Source organism: Lacerta agilis, chromosome 11, assembly GCF_009819535.1.
Source record: "Lacerta agilis isolate rLacAgi1 chromosome 11, rLacAgi1.pri, whole genome shotgun sequence".
In the NCBI taxonomy this organism is placed as follows: domain Eukaryota; kingdom Metazoa; phylum Chordata; class Lepidosauria; order Squamata; family Lacertidae; genus Lacerta; species Lacerta agilis.
In genome coordinates, this window is record NC_046322.1 from 9,966,267 (window position 1) to 9,982,425 (window position 16,159).

The window sequence follows — 16,159 nt, forward strand, 5'->3', positions numbered from 1 at the left end:
AAACGGGCTAAAACATTTGCTCGGAGCGGAGTCCTGCGCCTTTGTCCTGTGCATACCACACACGAGGCCCAGAGACAATCTAATCTAAAAGTGGTGGAGGTTTAGCTTTCCTCAGAGGGAGCCAAGCCCCAACACCTAACTCTCCCTGCCCCCCGTGGAATTACCAGCACCCAAAGCGAACGAGGCACCAAGCTGGAACACCTACGCCCAAAGGGACGGGGGAAGGCAGGGTGGCTCTCCGTTGAACAGAGTGTGTTGTGCCTGTAATAATGCTCAGCTAGTCTCACTCCTCAACTTCAAGGCTTTCTAAAGGTTCCAATTACAGGTGGGTAGCCGTGTTGGTCTGCCATAGTCGAAACAAAATAGAAAATTCTTTCCAGTAGCACCTTAGAGACCAACTGAGTTTGTTCTTGGTATGAGCTTTCGTGTGCATGCACACGAAAGCTCATACCAAGAACAAACTCAGTTGGTCTCTAAGGTGCTACTGGAAAGAATTTTCTATTTTGCTTTCTAAAGGGTGTCCCTGGATAGGGCTGCCAGATTAGGAGCAGACTAGACCCTGGGATTTCGGGGACCAAACCTGAAGTCTAGAGGTGGGCCCTGGAGACGGCGGTTAATTGGGAGAGAGGAGAAGAGAAGCACAGAACCTTCCTCACCGAATGTCTATACTATCATTTGCAGCCGGCTCCTGTTGGGCTGAAGCTCACAGGCAAACGTGCACAGTCTTCTTAACTACCCCTCTCTTTCTTCATTAAAGGCATTCTCGCCCACCTGGAGGTTCCAGCCCTCCAGGGTGCCAGGCAAACCTGGAGACGTCTTCAGGTAAGACCTGGAGGTCTGGCAACCCTACCGGGGGACCACAACTACAGGTGACCACAAATGTTGTGAAGGCAGACGCTGGGAGGACTGAGCTTGACTTGCCCAGGAGGACTGATTTTGTCAACGCAGGATTCAGAAAAACTGGTTTTGTCTCAGCAGGATTCAGAAGTGGGAGAGAGGTTATTTTCTTAATTAAAAACAAACCTTTGGTATATTCCAAGCAGCAGAGGAACAAGGCTCTCTCAATGGCAACAGTGGATTTGAATACAGGTCTCTCCCAACCATCTGACACCCCAACCTCTACACCACGCAGACTCACTGATAAGTCTTTCAAGGAATCTCAAGGTTTCCCGCCGAGAACAAGGGAAGTACAGAACATAGAAAAGTAGAAGAGGGCAGCACCTTACAAAAACAGACAAACGAGGAGGGTGTTCAGTGGTCTTCCAACAGCCATTCTGAGTTTCAGCAGAAATGGGAAATGGTGGGGCAGGGAGAGAACTGGCTTGCTTGAGTACCTTATGAGGTATTATGGAGGAAGTCATGGCAAGGTGGAACCCAGAACAGGAGCCCCACAGTTAGGATGCACTGCGACATTTTGTTGCACGTCTGATGTGCAGTTATAACTCTCCATTCTGGTGTGGAAGAATTGTGGGTTTCAGCTCCCACGACCCAGCAGCGAAGGATCATGGATGTCATGGCGCTGTTAGGCAAGGAATGTCCAGAGTGAGGAATTAACTCTTAATTGTCAAAAGTACACTTACAAGTTAGGAAAAGGCATGTCCACCAGTCCTACATTCTAGGTGTGCAACCGGTGAGGCAGTTGCGGCAACAGAGAGGGACCACCTTTGATCTTGGCTGATGTAGGTATCTCCACCATCCGGGCTTCATTCCTCTTCTGGTCCTGGGAGACAGTGGAACAGAAGAGGTGGAGGTAGGAGGAGGAAATGTGGAAACCATTGACACCCTGGCCTACTGTATCTCTCCCTCCTCCTGCACCTGTTCTACATTCTCCAATCCTGCAGCTTCTTCTGCCTCTAACTCTCGTCTCTTGGCTGTTACAGGCTCCTCCAGATCACCGATCCCTTCTTCCAAGCCAGTTTCTCCAGATGCTCACTCATCAGCATCCAGCCACTGCTCCTTAGGGTCCAGCCAGCCTCTGGTCCAGCCACCTAGAAGACCACAAGTTCTCCATGAAGGACGCAATCTACCAAGGACCTCACCTGTACAAGTGTAGCTTTATGCTGTCGCACATGTTTGCACCATGGGGCTTGTGCACAAGAAGGCTTTGAATGGAGCACGCCCCAAATTTTCTTCTTAATTCTCAGAATTCTGGTGCCAACAACGCTTTCTGCTTGTTTTCGCCAGAACCGTTGCCAGTTCAGTCAGAAGCACTGATTGCAAAACAAGCTTATCTTGGGAAGACTTCAGGCAGCTGGAGTTGTCCAGGACTTGTCCTCTTTGCCTACCAAAGAGGCCGCTTCCACCTCTTCTAGTTTGTGCCATTTCTCCCACTGAATGATGATGCCACCTTTATTTCGCGGGAGACGGATGCAAGCGTATATGGGGCATTTAGGTTCATGCAGTGGATCAAAGTACTCTGTCACCCCTATTGCAACAAAATAAATAAAAAATCCTTCCAGTAGCACCTTAGAGACCAACTAAGTTTGTTATTGACAGGACGCGGGTGGAGCTGTGGTCTAAACCAGTGTTTTTCAACCACTGTTCCGCGGCACACTAGTGTGCCGCGAGATGTTGCCTGGTGTGCCATGGGGAAAACGTCCCGGCCGTTGTTGTTGCCTTCCTTCAGCCAATCAGGGTCAGCCCGCGTGTTTGTACACAGAGCCAAAAAGAGACGCCCGCCTTGCCCCAGCAGCGCCGAGGCTACACTGCACTGCATTGCATGGCCCTGGACGCGACAGCCGGGCCGGCCGCCTCAAAAGCGCCTCCCTCCCTCATTCGCCCTCCCGTCGGCCAATCGTCAGCACCCTCCGGCCTGCCGGAGTTCCCCGCCTCCTCGGCCCTCGGCGTGGCCCTGAAGGGGTCCTGCGCGCCGCCCGCGCACGCGCCTTGTCGCGAGTGGGGTTCCGAGGCCAATGTAGGCACGCGCATCTTAGAAGCGGGAGGGGTGTGTGGAAAGAGCGGGCCGGAGATGAGGAGGAGGGAGCCGGCAGTGGAGGTGGGTGGGGGCTTGGAAATGGCGCGCGCGAGACGGAGGCGGGGGGGGGGGGAGAGAGAGGATTCAGTACCAAATCGGATGCAAAACCGCATCTATAACCTCTCAAGGGAAATGTTTCCCAAAGTGCAGTCATCTCCAACCTACATAAATTAATTAAGAATTCTTTTGCTGTTTGGAGGAAATAACAAGCCTGGCTCCTTTCAGCTGGGTGAGAGCACTTTGCTAATAAATGATGAATAATTAGGATGTGTAGGTTTGCTTTTGCATTTATTTCGCACTTGCTGGTTCAACCTCTTTGAACTTCCCAAAGCACAAGATCATCACAAAAAAGGGAAACACCACATTGGCTGGGCTCTCAAGTGTGGCATGGCAGTTAATTATATCATGTCAGGATGTCTCAGGAGCTTCTCCACTCATGTCTTTGTCACAAAAAGTCACTCAGGTACAAGACTAGAGTCCCTCAGACCTTACTTGGGGCTGGACTATATTTTGAAAAAAATATGAACAAATTCCTATGCCCCACAAATAACCCAGAGATGCATTTTAAATAAAAGGACAGGTTCCAATTCTGTAAAAACACGCTGATTCCTGGACCATCCACGGGCAGCATTTAGAAGGTGATTGGGCCACATCCGGCCCCCGGGTCTTAGTTTGGGGACCCCTGCTCTTAAGTCCAAGAATTATAAAATACTTTCTTTGTGTTTATTTGATTCCTATTCAAGAGAATTACTTTATATATAGTCAATATAGGCACAGAGTTAAATTTTTTAACATTTTCTAATGGTGGTGTGCCTCGTGATTTTTTTCATGAAACAAGTGTGCCTTTGCCCAAAAAAGGTTGAAAAACACTGGTCTAAACCACAGAGCCTAGGCTTGCCGATCGGAAGGTTGGCGGTTCAAATCCCCGTGATGGGGTGAGCTCCCATTGTTCGGTCCCAGCTCCTGCCCACCTAGCAGTTTGAAAGCACGTCAAAGTGCAAGTAGATAAATAGGTACCGCTCTGGTGGGAAGGTAAACGGCGTTTCCGTGTGCTGCTCTGGTTCGCCAGAAGCAGCTTAGTCATGCTGGCCACATTACCCGGAAGCTGTACGCCGGCTCCCTCGGCCAGTAAAGTGAGATGAGCGCTGCAACCCCAGGGCCGTCCGCGACTGGACCTAATGGTCAGGGGTACCTTTACCTTTACTTTTAAGTTTGTTATTGGTATGACATACCAATAACAAACTTAGTTGGTCTCTAAGGTGCTACTGGAAGGAATTTTTTTATTTTTTATTTTGTTTCAACTACAGCAGACCAACACGGCTATCTACCTGTAACTACCCCAATCCACTTTGGCGGGGAAGAGGGGGCATGGAATTTTCCCAGGTAAGAAAATGGCATTGAAAAGTATGGGGTCAATTTATTTATTTAACAATGGCCTTTATATCCCACCTTTTTCTCCAAGGAGCTCAAGGTGGCATACATGGTTCTCTTCCTCCTAGTCCCCAGCTCACAACAACCCTGCGAGGTAGGTTAGGCTGAGAGGCAGTAACTGGCCCAAGGTCACCCAGCGAGCTTCATGGCTGAGTGGGGATTTGAACCCAGGACTCCCAGGTCATGTTCCAACTCTCTTAACGGTTATACCACACTGGCTCTCTCTTCTCACCCAGGTCTTCCCCAGGTCATGGCAACTTTTAAGCAATGTGCAAGCAAAACTGGATGAATTCAGTTTGGATTCTCCTTGTTGTATAACCTCCTTGCACAGAAATCAGCTCAATAAAGACTGGCCATTGTCCAATCTGTCCATCCAAATGAGTCAGAAAAATAAGCAGATAAACAAACTTCTCCCTCCTGGCCCCCACCCTAGAGCACCCTAATGCTCTTACCTTCTTGTCAAACCCCCCCCCCCCCGTTTTTTGCGTTCTTCTTGCAAGTTTTATTGAGGAACACGTAATTAAGCCACAGATACATTTATTCTGAATACCCTCAAGGCTCTGTTTTAAGGGAAGGAATCAATTACATTCAAAGCAAAAGGTTAAAAGGAAACGGAATGGTAACCGTGGTGGCGGTTCTACTTATTAAAAACTCAACGAGCGGCAAAGAAAAGGAAAACACTTTGAACATATTTTTTTTAAAAAGACACACACACACACACACACACACACACACACCGACTTTCAGCTATAACCAAAAGGAGAAAATGTCTTTAAATGAAGTAGATAAAGGGGAGGAGGTGCCTCAGAGGCCCAGCAAATGTTTGGGCTTCTAAAAGGAGAACAAGAGAGGAAGAAAAGGGGCAGAAAGGAAAATAAATATCTCAGGAACATTTTAAAAAGAGAAAGGTGGGATTAAAGGGCAGATAATTACCACCTCCTAAAGACATTCAGAAATATGAGCTGCTGACCTCTTGCTGGGAATAAGTGATATCACCAGCCCATAAACAAACGTTTAAATGACCCAGCCCCATCCTTAACCACCATTGTCATTAAGTGCTGAGCATTTTGATGACCTGGATCATCACTGCTATTATGCATCTCTCTTGCTAACTTGTCTACAGTGGCTTGTGTAGTCTGCAGCTTGGATTTCCAAAGCCGCTCCTATGTTGTGCCTCCAAATAAATTTAGGGGAGTTGCAAGGAGTTCCCCAGTCCCTCCTGAATAACACTGCAGTTGTTCCTTGGAAGCTTAGCCTATCTGAGAGAGCATCTTTGGCTTAGCCTGTTTGGCAGAATATAGGAACATAGGAGCCACAGGTGAGGGCTGAGTGCAGGTTGGGGACCAAAGACGGACAAACTAACCCAAAAGGAACACAATGTGTCCCCTCCTATAGGCACCACCCCTCCCTCTCCTAACACCCCATGCATCCCTAGTGTGGATTATAATAAATTCATCTGCAGATAGGGGGAGAAGAGCCCCTGTACAACTTTTGACTCCAGGATTGTTAAGTATGACACGGTAACTAATCTACATCAAATGATTTTGCACCTGGGACCCCCGAGTCACACAGAAAGCGAGCCTCTTCCAGCTTCCAACAATGGAACTGTTTCCATCAGGAGATTTTCCTTTAGCACAAGTGGGGCTGAAGTTTGAGGCCCTCTAACAGATCTCACACCTATGTGTGTTGATCCAGCAAGGGAGATTGTTGGCATGCGGAAGCAAACATGTAGAAAATGCCCTGCACATCTGGATTCACCTGCAGCCTGTAGTGCAATGCTCATCTGAACTCCATTGAGCTGGTTGGATCACCAGGGGCACCAGCTGTTCGGTGTCAGCTCGAAATGAAGCTGACTTGCGTCCATCATATATTATTTGGGGAATGGCCATAGCTCAGTGGTAGACTTTGCAGGCAAGGGCCACAGATTCAATCTCTGGTGTCTTAAGGTAGGGCCAGTGGGGGGAAACGAGTCCTGTTGAGCCACTGCCATTCAATGTAGACAAATGAACCAGTGCTGTGACTGGTACCGGTATATGGCAGCTTCCAATGTTTCCCTTTTCCTAGCTGCAACCCACACAGGGGACAATTGTTGCCCCATGACATGTGAAGTGGCCCTTATTTGGAACAAATTTGCAGGACAGAGTCCACCTCCTTTCAGTTTAAAGGTGTTTGTGGAGGGGATTTGAAACGCCAAGACTCTTAACACTTCAAGGTCTGACATATGCAAGCTATTTAGCAAACGTAAATGCTGCCCCATGAAGCAATGGCCACGCCAGCCGCCTTCCATGAAATGACCTCATCCAAGGTTTCACCCAGAAATTGTCATTTGATTTTAAGAACGCAACCAGTTTTATAACCCATTATGTGAATGGCACAGCCCTAAATATTCAGGCCTGACTAGACCTGAATAAGGGAGCCCATTGTCTTTTGTACCCAACAAGGTTGTGAAGTTTAATTCCTAGGTTCAGTCTTTTAACGGTGATGTCCAGGTTTCCTCTTAGGTGAAAGGCAGAGAGTTCGGACACAGGAACTGTCTTTGTTTGGGGAAACGCTTCCCCGTGGGTGGGGAGCTGTCCATAATCATTCTTCGGCATCAGGAACACTTAAAGAGTCCTGGGTGAAATTTCCACTCCTAATTGTGTTCTTAAAACAGACCTTTGCGAAATTCTGACGTTTACAAGCCAGGTGTTTTGGAATTCAACAGAGATTGCCTAGCAAGTGCAGGATGCCTTTGGAACACACCCGAAAGCGAGCCTGGTCTTCCTAGACTTCCTTCTCCAAACAGAAGCAACAACAGATCAAAAGCACTTTTTAAAGGCACATCAAGTGTCTGGGGTGGGTGGGTTTGGATCCAGACACAATTTGCAATCCTAACCCAACTTATTGGGGAGTAAACCCCACTGAATTCAATGGGGACTTTTCTGAGTAGACATGGTTGGGATTGCAGTGTTCTTTCCACAAAAGAACACTGGGCAGTTATCTTTCCATAAGAGCAGATATTGATGCTGAAATCCAGGATCGCCTGAGCTCTGCGAGTGCAGCTTTCTTCCGATTGAAGTGCAGGGTGTTTGAGGACCAGGACATTTGCAGGGGAACCAAACGCTTTTTTATACAAAGCTATTGTACTACCAACCTTACTGTATGCTTGTGAAACATGGACCACTTATAAACGCCATCTCCAACTCCTTGAAAGATTCCACCAACAGTGTCTCCGAAAAAATTCACACATCACCTGGGAAGACAGACAAACTAATGTACTGGAAGAAGCAAAGATCACCAGTGTCAAAGCAATTATTCTTCAACATCAACTTCGTTGGACTGGCCATGTTGTGTGGATGCCTGATTACCATCTTCCAAAGCAACTACCGGTACTCTATTCTGAACTTAAAAATGGTATCTTAAGTGTGTATCTGAAGAAGTGTGCATGCACACGAAAGCTCATACCAATAACAAACTTAGTTGGTCTCTAAGGTGCTACTGGAAGGAATTTTTTTTAAATTTTGTTTCGACTACGGCAGACCAACACAGCTACCTACCTGTAATTAAAAATGGTAAGCACAGTGCTGATGGTCAACAAAAGAGGTTCAAAGACTCTCTCAAGGCAAATCTGAAAAAATGTAGTATGAACACCAACATCTGGTGTTTGGAGAACAGCCTTTACCAAAGGTCTTGTGGACTTTGAAGATGCTCAAACTCAGGACGAAAGGGAGAAACGCACTAAGAGGAAGGCACACTTGGCAAACCCTCACCACGATCAAATCCTGCCCAGAAACCTATGTCCCCACTGTGGAAGGACGTGTGGATCCAGAATTGGCCTCCACAGTCACTTACGGACTCACTTTTAAAACCGTGTTTATGGAAGACAATCTTACTTGGCTACGAGTGATCGCTAAAGAAGAAGTTAGTCATAATTAGAGTTGACCCACTGAAGACTTGTGTTACATGGAAGCATGACTAAGTAACCCACCCTTCATTTCTAAATGTTATTTCTAAAAGGTATACCCCTCTCTTCACTGGTCTATTTGCATTAGCCTTTCAAGTAGGATCAGTGCTACTGCTCTAGTGTTTGCAAACATTTATCTAAAACTTCCTATCTGGAACTGAAGCCCACCCACTTATTCTTGAGAAAAATTAATAACATGAGTTTCAGTCGATTAAAATGGTTGATTGGGTCTGCACACATTTGTACTTCTCTGCATGTTGACATGGAAGCAAATCTCACTGAGGCCTACTGCCAAGTAAGTGTTTCTAATTATCTTATGTATAAATTGCCTTGAGGCAGTTGTTTAAAAGGCTATTAGTAATATTAGTTATAATAATAAAAATAAAAATAATTTTAAAGGCGTGTGTATTGCATGAAGATTGTAGCAGCTGTAGAAAACTATTTCGTTTACAGTAAAACTGTGTGATACAAATATGCCAGAATACAGAGTATTATTTCTTATAGCATAACCCAGCAAGAAATTATCCAGTGTAAGCCAACTGGAAATAAAAGGGAGTTACACCACTTCATGTTAGGGCTCCTATTAATGTAAATGAATCGTCAACCAGAGATTTTCCTTTTTAATTAACAAGCAACAGGGAGCCAGTGGGAAGATGTTGTTGTTGTTGTCACCACTAGCACCACCTTTTGTTTTAAAATGCATACAGCAAGCTTCTGAATCACACAGAACTCTTCCTCAGAATGTCCAGGTCAATAAACATTCTGTATGGCTCAAAAGCTTGCACCCAAAATTTTTCAGCAGCTGTGAGTGCAAGGAATTACATTGCTGAACTGTTTCTGTTTCTTCTGAGTCCGTCCCCCCCAATCACTTATGTTTGATGCAATCTGAAAACCGACAAAAGAAAAATATTTTTACACAATAAATCTGGTTCCATGAAATATCTGGATTCCCGCTCTTCCACCTATTGTATGTTTCTCATTTTGTGAGGCCAGAAAAGCAGCAACAGCTTGCTCTTGCTTATTTTCAACTGCATTTGCTTGAAATATCAAGGTGGAATTTTTGTTTAAGTGAAAGTTATTTTAAGATTCTTTAACAAACAAAAAAAAGGAAGGGGAAAATCATTTCTTTTTAAACTTCAGCAAAACTAGTTTTTGGTTTTTGGTTTTTTTTAAAAAAAACACTTTGGTCCTTAATTATAAGTATGTTTGCAAATCCCTTTGACTTTAAGTCTAGACTAGGCTGGTATAACGCCCATGTTGGAGCCTTGGAAACTGGTTAAGGACAGTGGTGTTTTCCATACATCAAGCCTATTTTAAGTAAAAGTGCTGGCTGCAAGCACAAAAACCTGCTGACAACTTTCCACCAAGATTCTGCTGAGTGTTGGTTTAGGCTTGCGTTGATGGCAGGGTGGCAGATATACAGGTGAAACTCGAAAAATTAGAATATCGTGGAAAAGTTCATTTATTTCAGTAATTCAACTTAAAAGGTGAAACTAACATATGAGATAAGACTCATGACACGCAAAGCGAGATATGTCAAGCCTTTATTTGTTATAATTGTGATGGTTATAGTGTACAGCTGATGAAAACCCCAAATTCACAATCTCAGAAAATTAGATTGTGAAAAGGTACAGTAGCTACTCAGTCTATAACACCTGGAAAGGGTTCTTGAGCCTTTAAATGGTCTCTCAGTCTGGTTCACAATCATGGGGAAGGCTGCTGACCTGACAGCTGTGCAGAAAGCCCTCATTGAGACCCTCCATAAGGAGGGAAAGCCTCAAAAGGTAATTGCAGAAGAAGTTGGATGTTCCCAAAGTGTTGTATCAAAGCACATTAATGGAAAGTTATGCGGAAGGGAAAAGTGTGGAAGAAAAAGGTGCACAAGCAGCAGGGATGACCGCAGCCTGGAGAGGATTGTCAGGAAAAGACCATTCAAACGTGTTGGGGATTTTCACAAGGAGTGGCCTGAGGCTGGAGTTAGTGCATCAAGAGCCACCACACACGGACAGATCCTGGAGAAGGGCTTCAAATGTCGTATTCCTCTTGCCAAGCCACTCCTGAACAAGAAACAACATTAGCTGTACGCCATAATCATCACAATTATAATAAATAAAGGCTTGACATACCTCGCTTTGCATGTCATGAGTCTATCTCATATATTAGTTTCACCTTTTAAGTTGAATTACTGAAAGAAATGAACTTTTCCACGATATTCTAATTTTTTGAGATATATATATATATAGTCCTCGCACCCTTTCAGTTAAAATATGAAGGACAGTGCAAGGGCAATGAATTGATCTCGTCGTACAAGCCACTTGCTTGTACCACCCACTAGCGTTGCATAGCAGCTAAGCGCCAGGCCAGGAACCCCAACATTCAAAAACCATGAATTACTGGTAGGTGAATTCACTTCTGGGGGATGAGGCTGTCAAGGGCGCTTCTGAGTACTGGTCTACTGAGCTCAGTACAGTCTGCACTGTCTGAAAGTAGCTCTGCAGGGTTTCAGATTGGGATCCTTTTGTCCCCAGGGCTTGAACCCGGGGCTTTCTGCTTGCAGGGCAGATGCTCTGACACTGAGCTATGGCCCACTTCCCTATAGGTGATGGGAAACTCCTCTCTTTGCCTGAAGCCCTCAAGAGCTGTCCAAGTTGACAATATCATGCTAGAAGAACCAGGAGTTCGACCTGGTTTAAGGCAGTTTGCAATATATTTCATGCTAGTCACAGCAAAGCCTTCTCCAATGACAATCCCAAACCTTATCCTAAGAACGCTTTCTATAGACTACTAGGTGGTGCCTACATTGTGGAACACTCCCTCTTCCCCGGAAGATGTTCCAGGCTCCATTCTGCTTGCACCGGGTTATTTTTGTTGTTGCTTTGTTCCAGCGGGATTTTAACACCTGGTGGTTTACACGTTGATCTGGTTCCTAAGGTCTTCTGGTGGTTCCCTCATTGCGAGATGTGAAGTTACATGGAACCAGGGAGAGGGCCTTCTCGCTAGTGGTGCCTGCCCTGTGGAGCGCCCTCCTATCAGATGTCAAGGAAAGAAACATCTACCAGACTTTTAGAAGACATCTGAAGGTAGCTCTGTATTGAGAAGTTTTTAATGTCTGATGTTTTGCTGTGTTTTCATGTTGGAAGCTGCCCAGAGTGGCTGGGGCAAGTAATTTCTTCTTCTTCTTCTTCTTCTTCTTCTTCTTCTTCTTCTTCTTCTTCTTCTTCTTCTTCTTCTCCTCCTCCTCCTCCTATCTGTGTCCTATTGACATGTTGTTTACTGAGATTTTATTGCAGGGGTGGAGATCTTGTGACCCTCCTGTGGTTGTTGGACTCCAGTTCCCACCAACCCCAACCAGTGTGGCCAAAGGCCAGGGATGATGGGATTCAACAACATTAGGAGGGACGTTTTTAGACTTCAAACTATTTATGTCTTTGGTTGGCTGTTTTAATTACATTGCAAGCCACAGATAGAAAAGAGACCCAACAATGAAAATATATGAATAGCATTTTTCTCAGATGTTTTGAACCTGCGCCCTAACTTCTGAATTTACCCTTCCCAAAAGAGATAATGCGTCGATAAAAGTATCCCAACAGGTGAACACCCAGTATGGCACTCTCAAGACATTTTGGACTACAACCCCCTCATCAGTCCTAGCCACCACTTCCCCAGATGTGACCTCCAGATGTTCCAACTACAGCTCCCACCCGAGTAAGCCCCAATGGAGACAGGATTGCTCTGCAAAGCAGAGGATTTAGCACTGGACTTAATGCATCTTAACGGGAAAGGGACATCTGTAAGCCTTAGCATAGAAACAGATTAGTGTCTGGTCAGTTTAGAATAGAAACCCGAGGACTCGGGAGGTATATTTCTGAAAACATGGGCTGACTGTAGCAGTATTTATATCCGTTTCTTTACGGGATGTGTTCGTTCCCAGGCTGGTGTGTGGGTGTGCGTGACTGAATACTTCTTGGCTTGCTGTCTGCCTTCCTGTACACCTCTTGACTGAAGTATGTGATTCATAAGAACGCAGTCCTAAGCTGTGAATGAAAGGGTGTGTGATCCAAGAATGACTAGCTTTGCACTTATCCCACAACCTATGCATGTGTGCCTCCTTCGGAGCTGGTATGGCGCTGCGGCCAAAAAGACTGAGCTGTAGGCTAGGAGGTTTCCTGGATCAAATCCTCTTTTTTGGGGGGGGGGTAAGCCTTAAACAAATGGCTTGCAGCCATCACGGCTCCCCATGACCTCAATATGGGAATAGCAAGCCACTTCCAGACTGCCCCCCACTTCCGGGTAGGATTCAGTCGCACACCAACAAATTCAGGTTGCAGAATTAAAGCTGGTTGGGAGGTCCTGGGCAGCAAGCCCTGCTTTGCAAAGGAAGACTGGAGGCTGCTAGAAACCATGGTGGGAGAATTGCTCATGTGCTCGTGTTCTGCTCCCTGGTTTCCCACAGGCAACTGGTTGGTCACTGTGAGAACAGGATGCTGGACTAGATGGGACACTGGCCTGATCCAGCAGGCTAGTCTTATATTCTGATGACCAGACTTTTTGTGATCAGGAAAGGGAGGGGAAAATGCATTGGGAGAGTGCTTGCTTTCAGGCAACGTCACCCAAGCTCCCCAAATCCCCACTGAATAGCCAATACCACCTACTCTCGACTGCAAACAAATCAGGACGAATGCTCGATAAACAGGTTTTCTGACTGGAAGCATCCAAAATTCTGGGTGACCTAACAAGAGTGGTTGTAAGGAATACTGAAACACTCTGGGTACCATTATTCTCTTACCAGCGGAGCTGATTTTGTGGGTCTACTAGTATATATCTACTTTCGCAATTCCATAACCACCTCTTTCTGCATATACAGATTGTAGGGGTGCATTTATGCATCAGAGTATACATCTACTCTCTGCAAGCAATGCTTATCTGCACAAATGTGTGAAGTGTGTGTGTGTGAATCTACCTCCTTGGTTGCTAATCCGGCTTGTGGAGTGACTGAAAGACTGATTGCATATATTTCAGGAGTTGAGATTGACTTTCCTCCGCAGTGTGCCCAATGCCTCCCGGCTTGGACTGAAAGCTAAACTGTAAAATGAAGTATGTACATGTGCCAGACTGCACTGAGATGCTAGGAGCCCGGCACCCTGATGGAAATGCAAATACCTTCTCCAGTTGAATCAATGGAATGAATCAGTTGAATCCACTGATAAGCAAAGAGGAGTTCATTTGGGCTGACACTTCATTTCCAGGTCCAATCCAAGGAGTTCACAACAGTATTTTAAAGCGCTAAATGACTCAGGCCCAATATCTGAAAGACCACCTTCCCTACAGACCGTCAGGCATTAAGCTCAGCAGGGAGTAGTTCCACCACCCTCTTAAGTCTTTTGAGAGGTGAGCTAGCAGCAGATGGGACGACCAGTAATCCCAGAGTTCCTGCTCCCACTACGTTGTGAAAGGGTCCGCTGGCTATGATCTGAAGGTACCGGTAGTTGTCGTGAGTTCTGAAGGTTACTGAAGGTTTCCGAAGGTTTTCTGCAGGTATCTGAAGGTTCCGGAGATTCAGGATAGAAAGATAGGCTAAGCTAGGTAGCGGCCAAAACTTAGAAGGCCAAATACCGTATATACCCGAGTATAAGCCGACCCGAATATAAACCGAGGCACCTAATTTTCCTACAAAAACCTGGGAAAGCTTATTGACTCAAGTATAAGCCGGTTCACCTTTGCCGCTGTGGAGGAGGAGGAACGAGCAGCCCGAAAGCAGCCCTTTGGGCTGCTCCTTCCTCTTCCTCCTTTGCCAAGTTTGCATTTATGCAAGCAGTTCAGGAATGGAACAAGCTGCCTGGGGAGAGTAAAGAACCGCTGTTCTTGTACACTTCTTAAGGAATGGTTGACTGGGGTGAGCGGGCAGCGGTGGCACGAGTGGAGAGAAAGGGCTTCTTTCTCGCTGCCCCCACCACCCGCTTCACTCGAGTATAAGCCGAGGGCAGCTTTATCAGCACAAAAAATGTGCTGAAAAACTAGGCTTATACTCAAGTATACAGTAAACGCTTTTGAAATAAAAGAAATAAAAACTAAGAGACTGCAGTCAATGGTGAAGAAGCTCTCAACTGCTCTGTGCGGCTGGTTTTGCTTTCGGTTTCTCTCTGGCTTGTCTCGCGCGTTCTCCACACACGCTACAGAGAGCAGAGGCTATTTATTAAGAAATCAAACATCGTCACAACATTTACAAGAACCAATCACAACCTTGTCTCTAAGCTAGTTTCTGGGCGGGAAACAATTAACTGACCGTTACATTGGCTAAATTGGCGTGCTTTGCCCCAAACGCGGAGGGATCCATGCGGCAAACTCTCTGCTGGATCCTTTGCCCTTCCTTCCTAACGCGGAAGGTTACCTTAAACATAAACAAACAGGTGCAGGAGCACCTTAAAAATGTATTCCCACAGAGGACATACTCTCTGGCAGCCACCAAATTGTGGATTCCCTTCTCACAAAGCTGCATCTGGCAGCTTCCATTCTAGTTTTCAGCGAACGGCCTTTGACACCCGAGATATGCGTGTTTTTAGGACGCACCCTGTTTTTGGGTGATTGTTACATTTTAAAAACTGTTTTTAATGTTGTATTTTAAATTGTTGTAACCTGCCCTTGGACCTAAGGGTAAAGGGAGGGTAATAAATTAAAATAATAGCCTTCTCCTTGGCTGGTAACTGTCTGCATGTGCACACAAAAGTGTTTGTGTGTGTGTTGTTCCCCACTTACTTCTTGTTCCCCCATCACTGATATGTAACACTCCCTGGGGTTGGCCAGGGACTGGCAATCCCTTTATCTATATATGAATCATCTATGTATACACAGATTACTCTTGGTGGGTGAATTATTTTTACTAACAGAATTGTTCCGATGTACACGTTCCTCAATTTTCTTCTTGTGCTCGTACCTTTATACTGTATGTCTGTTCCCCGACTGGGCGATTGGGTGGGCATTAGTATTTATCTGTCCTTTTGACTTGCAAGTGTGGTGTAGTGGTTAAGAGTGGTAGTCTCATAATCTGGTGAACCGGGTTCGCGTCTCCGCTCCTCCACATGCAGCTGCTGGGTGACCTTGGGCTAGTCACACTTCTCTGAAGTCTCTCAACCCCACTCACCTCACAGAGTGTTTGTTGTGGGGGAGGAAGGGAAAGGAGATTGTGAGCCGCTTTGAGACTCCTTAGGGTAGTGATAAAGCGGGGTATCAAATCCAAACTCTTCTTCTTGCATGCCCTGCATGCATGAGACGTAGAGTTCAGTGCCACCAATGTATACTGATGACACTGTGAACTGTTATCTTTTATTTCCATTCTGCTTCTACATTGTGTACTCAGTGTCTGTCTATGATGCACTTTTCAGAAACTTGGGGGGGGGGGGAAGGCATGTAAGAAATTAGCCTACTGTGCAAAGGTAAAATTAATGTTCCTTGTTTTGCTTTCGATCTCACTCACCACTGGCAAAAATGGCTCTCAGAAGGTTATGTGGCCCTTGGGCTGCAAAAGTTCCCCTGTTCTTGCTGTTGCTGTTGGCATATGCCTACCTTGAGAGACAATGGAGTACGCCTCAGGAGCGTGAAGTCAAACTACTGTGTTAGCAGCACCAAAGTGAGTTCCCTGAGGTGCAAGCGTGGGCAGTGTCTGGAGGTCCTGGATGCCCAGACAACAAGGAACCCCCCCCCCCCCGGCTTCGCTGATGTGGTCCAAAGGAAAGCAGAGCAAGACGTTTGGCACCAGCTGGGATGCAAGAGTTGCCGGAAGGAGATGTACAAAGCGCCATCCAACAGTCTTAGGC